Raw genomic sequence first — 6462 nt, 5'->3', positions numbered from 1 at the left:
AGGATAATATAAAAATGGTACCGTTCATGGAACGAGCGTCCCGGGGGTGCTAATCCTTCCCCGGGTGTAACCGTACTCCCGAACCTAGATCTAAAAAAAATGTAGACCAGTTTAAGGTTCTTTCGATAGGCTTAAAATTAATTTAAGACTTCATTGATTAGAATCGAGTCAATAGGTGGCCAATCACACCTAGTAAAAAAGATTGGTGGCGACTCCTAGTTTTAGAGTTTTCAGCATCTGACGGTCCGGTTCCAGAACCCGCCCGTTACCACAGCTGGCGACTCCACTAGGGACTGCCGAGAGTCGAACCATTAAATAATAATAGGTTATCTAAGGCTTTAAATAATTCAATGTTTCCTTAGTATTAATGACTTGCTCTGCATACTTTGTTTGATGCATTTGTTTATTTCATACTTTATTGCTTTGAATAATTGTGGGGATTTAGGATAGAGGGATGTGAGATTATTGGTCCAAAATCGATGTCTTCCTTCACACACACGGCACATTTTTGCATTCATGCATAAATCCTCCACTCGGGTTATGTCCTTTTTAAGAGGGAGTTTAGTAGCTACGCTCTCGTGAGGAGATAACCTCCGCACGGGCTAGTGAAGACTCCCACTCAAATCGAACCTAGTCCGTTCGAAGCCTATAATGGGTGAGGACCGGAGTGCCTTACTAGTCCTCATGGATGACAGTGAGGAACGATTTGGGAACCTTTAGCTCCATTTGTAACCCAAACTCAACATATAGAAAATTACGAGTAACTTTCCTGTAGGTAGAGTCATTCCAACATACTGTGAATGAGGTACCCTTAAATAGGAACACATGAAGCAATACTTCTCAGTCTCTCTATTTTGACTTCTTGCATAACATTATGGAAACACCAAAAAAAAAAAAAGAAAGAGAAAAATAGTAAGGAAAAGAAAACAAACAAAGTCTTTTTTTATTTTTTTTGTTCTTTAAAAATTATGAAAATAAAAAAAGAATAAAGAATTAAGATCGATATTTCTGTCAAAAAAGAGGAAAAAAAAAGAAAAACAAAGATTTTCCATTTGAATAGGACCGAGAAAAGACATAAAAAGGGTTTTTCATTTCTTTCATTACTTTAAAAAAAAAAGAGAAAAAATGAAAAAGGGGATTTTAATAGATCTTCCAAGTCTCACTTCACATGATTTTTAATCAAGTGGTTTTTATTGTACTCACATTGCATGTATAGTGTTTAAATTTTCTTACATTTTGGGGGTACTCCATTGCATATCATTTCATCCATTCATCAAAGCATCATTGCATTTCATGCATTCATACACATGACATATTTGCATCCATATCCATATATTCATCCTTTTTTATTCTAATAAAGAACCACACCATTTTTATTAGGTTTGAAGGAAAACATCTAGAAAGGTTTCAGTCAAATTTCAAAATTCTTTTCTAATTTATTCAATTTGAATCTTGGGGGGTTGAAAAGATATGGAACATCAATTGGAAGCAAGGATAAGTGCACTAGAGCGCAATCAAGAAGAGTTCGGACATGATCTTCGAGAGATGAAAGGACAGATTGCCAAATTGATGGAAATGGTTAAATGTCTTAACAGAACCAATGGGATTCACCCTCAAGAATTCCAATCGCTTCAAACCAAACCACGCCTCAAGCAACCATTGAAGGAAGGCCAATTTGTCCTTGATATGACCAATATTTCACTCAGTGACCCAAGTAAAGATCAAAGTTTGAAAAAAGTTATGAAAGGGATGGACAAGTTGAATATGCAAATGATTGAATTAAAGAGCTCAATATCCAAGATGGGACCTTTAAGCCCTGCACCACCTTTAAACAGTGGTTTGCCATTGAGCACATACTTCCAACCTTCCATTTTTCGACCAACTTTTCAACCCATGAACATTGGTCTGCGTCCAAGTTTTCACCCTTGCCCAAGCACCTTTCGACCGCCTTCTCAACAAGCTCCTCGAGCCCAATTGTTCACACCATCACCTATCACCCCTGCTCCTAGCCTAGGTGTCATCCAAAAACAATCCAAAAAGAAACAACATAAGCAATTGGATCCCATTCCCATTTCTTATGGAGAACTTTTTCACCAATTGATTCAGGATCACCTTGTTGCTACTATGCCTATAAAACCCTTGAAACCTCCATATCCAAAGTGGTACAATCCAAATGTAAGATGCGATTATCATGGTGGAGTCATGGGACATTCCATTGAAGATTGTATTGCATTCAAGCATAAGGTGCAAACATTGATAGATGCAAAGTGGTTTGATCCAGCAAAGATGGGCGGGCAACGTGATAAAGTGTCCAATTAGGCGTCTAGGTGGCAAGAGTGGACTTTAATGGGACTTTTTCTTTTTGAGTAAAAGTTTTTGGGTTTTAGGACATTTAATGTTTAGACATGGTTATGCTTAACCTCTTTTGAAGTTTGTAAAAAATGGATTTATGTTAGTGAACAATTATCAGAAAATGAATATGCTCCTTGAATGGTGTAAGAAAATTATCACAGTTTGGATCAAACGTATCAATGATTGACTTTTCAGATTCTATTTAAACATATTCTGAATTTTGTTTCATTAAAAAAAAAAAAAAGACCAAAAAAAAAAATGATGATTAATGAAAAAAATAAATGTTTTACACAACTTAGATTTTGTTGTAATCTCATCATGCATAAAAAGTGCCCCAAATCATTCACCATCTATTGACTCATAAGTCATCTTGTCATGCATTTAAACATCCATTGATTTTGACAGCCATGCGTTTATCATTCATCCACTTTTTTGTAAGTACTGTCATTTGACTTTGCTACATACAATGAAAGAAGAGGCAACAATGTCATTGGTTTCATGGAATAAAAAATCTTTTTCCAAGTTTTGTATAAAAAAGGAGTACATTTAGGAAGATCTCTAGTAAGGAAGAACTTATCACTCAATCTAATTTGTTTTCATTTTGGTAAAAAGATAAAAGCTTGAGAAAGCCCTTTGGCTGTTTGTGTGATACGTGGACTCAAATTAGAATCATGGGAGATGAGCAGTCAAGACGAATGGACAAGATAGAGAAACGTCAGGACGAGATAAAGGAACAATTAGAAAGGTTAATGGAGATGATTACTAGTAAAGAGGAAAGGTCTTTCGATGGATCATTAGGTTTGCAAAGACAGAGCCAATTGCCCNAAAAAAATAAATGTTTTACACAACTTAGTATTTTGTTGTAATCTCATCATGCATAAAAAGTGCCCCAAATCATTCACCATCTATTGACTCATAAGTCATCTTGTCATGCATTTAAACATCCATTGATTTTGACAGCCATGCGTTTATCATTCATCCACTTTTTTGTAAGTACTGTCATTTGACTTTGCTACATACAATGAAAGAAGAGGCAACAATGTCATTGGTTTCATGGAATAAAAAATCTTTTTCCAAGTTTTGTATAAAAAAGGAGTACATTTAGGAAGATCTCTAGTAAGGAAGAACTTATCACTCAATCTAATTTGTTTTCATTTTGGTAAAAAGATAAAAGCTTGAGAAAGCCCTTTGGCTGTTTGTGTGATACGTGGACTCAAATTAGAATCATGGGAGATGAGCAGTCAAGACGAATGGACAAGATAGAGAAACGTCAGGACGAGATAAAGGAACAATTAGAAAGGTTAATGGAGATGATTACTAGTAAAGAGGAAAGGTCTTTCGATGGATCATTAGGTTTGCAAAGACAGAGCCAATTGCCCTTGAAAAGGCAAACTGTGTCGCTTCCGGGGGCAAATTTCTCTGACCCAACTCCTACTTCTAACTTAAATAACCCTAGAAAGCAAGAAAAATTGAAAGGAGAATCTTCTGAGCTAAAGAAAGAATTGCAAATGCAATAAAAGCATGACTTTTTGGATGAGCGCCTTAAAGCTATTGAAGGGATGGACATCTATGGTTCTATTGATGCAATAGATTGGTGTTTGGTACCTGATGTGATCATCCCACCTAAGTTCAAAGTACCAGATTTTGAGAAATATGATGGAACCAAATGCCCAAAAGCTCATATCTCTATGTATTGTCAGAAGATGGCTGCACATGCACATGATGACAAGCTCCTGATACACTGTTTCCAAGACAGCCTCACTGGTGCTGCAGCAAAGTGGTACGTCCAGTTGGATCGCAATTGAATCCACACATTGAAGGACCTGGCTCAGACGTTTGTAGCTCAGTATAAACATGTTTTGGACATGGCCCCGATAGGCTTTCTTTGCAGAACATGGAGAAAAGAGACACTAAGAGTTTTAAGGAATACACTCAAAGATGGAGAAATGTTGCTGCACAGGTTCAACCACCTCTCACTGAAAAAGAAACAACAATATTTTTTATTGGTACTCTACCCCCACCATACCATGATAGGCTAATCAAAAATGTTACCAGGAACTTCACTGACATAGTGATTTTAGGAGAGATGATTGAGAATGCAATTAAGAAGTGTAAAATCAAAGAGAATAGTGTCAGTAACATGGAAAATTGTAATGCCTTAAAGAAAATAAGAGGGGAGGCACGAGTTATCACATGTGAAGAGCAACCATGGGGCATCAATCCATACCATCTTCATTCTGCATACCAACCTTCCTACCCCGCTTGAAATCATATTTCCCATAACCTGTGTCCCTATCAATCAATTCCGCAATCAATTTTTCATCTAAGAGCACCCACACCTTCGCTTATGCCTCAATCATCGCCAAAACCCAACCTTCGCCAATTGCCCATGCCAATCTCAAAACTTTTGCCTATACTAATTTAGAATCGATACCTCAGTCTGGTGCCAATGAAGACAGTTCCAAACCCATTGGCGAGGAATTATGACCTTAATGCTAAATGTGACTATCACATGGGGGCAATTGAACACTCAATAGAGAAGTGTAGGCAATTGAAAGAGAAAATTGAAAATCTCATCAAGGATGGCAGTTTGACTCTTGAGCTTATGGAACGTTGGAAATCAGTTGTGCCATAGAGGGGGCTTTTGTTCGAAAGTTGAAAAAGCTTCATGTCTCAAGCAAATTACTTGTAGGAAAAATGGATGATTTGGAGTTTTTATTTTGTAGTTAGATGCATGGAATGAGTGGAATTTTTGTTAAGAGTTGTAAGTGTTAATGTTTTTGTCGAATGAAAATTATTAAAGTTGTATGATGTGATACGATTGTTTCAATAAAGGTTTTATAACATCTTTTCAAAGATCATAAAAACAAAAAAAAAATTTCACCAAAAAAAAAAAGAAAGAAAAAAGGGTCATAAAGGAAAAAGGTTTTTGACAATAAAATGTGCACATGATCTCGAAAGAATTGATGGTTACTATTTGGAACAAACTTGTCCTTGCAAACATTTTCTAACCATTTCTTCAAACACTTTGGAGCCCAAGACCATTCAAATAAGGATATTCAAGAACTTGAGTCCAAAAGGAAGCAAAGTTTTGATGGTTTATTAACCTTATCATGTGGTACCAAAAGACAATGATCTTTGTCTAGGCAATGACCAATGTTATAATTGATTGTTTTGTAAAATTTTTCTTTAAAAATCAAGCAAATCAGGCACTCTTGTAAAGACTCTGAATGTGGTTAATAAATGTCAAGACTATGTTAAAGTCTCAAATATGCCAAAACCTCTCAAATTTCTTTCAACTGTATGCCAAATGTAAACCTTTCAAAACCATCATTGATCTTATTCTGGGGCATGATGACCAAAAACAAGATTACGCAATACCTTCAAGACACCTTGGCTTTAAAAATAGCCATTTTTCCCCTCTCATTTAGCAAAAGTGTTTCTTAAAAGAGTTAACCATGAAAAGATGTTCTAATATTAGATCTTTGAAGGCTTCTAAGGAACCTTTATTGTTAAGAGTTGTCTTTTGAGCCTTCATTTGAGTGGTTGATTAAAAAAGAAAACATTCTTGATGAATCCTTTCACTTTGGAAAGGTTGATTCAATCTTCAGTTGTGAAGTGAAAAAAAGAAAAAAAGAAAGTGAGTGAATGGCGAGGAAAGTTGATAGTGACATTATGCACTTGAAATACTCAAATGGTGTCAAGAGTGGAAAAATGAAGAAAAATCATCCTTTGATCTTAAATTGTTCTTTTCTAGGGATTTGCTCTTCAATAAAAGTAACCATAGTTGAGAGGATAAATGGTCATGTTTCATTTTCCCTTCATAAATGAGAAATTATCCACTTGCTACCCCTTTTAGCCTATTACATTGTCTCTAAATGCACCTCAACCAAGGATCACCTCCCACATTGGGGGGAAATATTGAAGAAATTTTTTTTGTCAAAAGCATGGATGATAGAAGATTCATTTTGAGGGAAAAACGAACATCTGTTATATTATGGGGAGCAGATGCGAATTTGAGTTCTTGAAAGTTTCGAACTCAATCCATCAACATGAAGTTTGAAAAAATGAATGAAGAAGAAGAAATGAAAATGAAAATTGAAAAAAAGA

This window comes from Theobroma cacao, chromosome 9 (assembly GCF_000208745.1).
Source record: "Theobroma cacao cultivar B97-61/B2 chromosome 9, Criollo_cocoa_genome_V2, whole genome shotgun sequence".
Taxonomy (NCBI): Eukaryota; Viridiplantae; Streptophyta; class Magnoliopsida; order Malvales; family Malvaceae; genus Theobroma; species Theobroma cacao.
The sequence above is the reverse complement of the archived record's forward strand: the minus strand, read 5'-3'. Positions refer to the sequence as shown.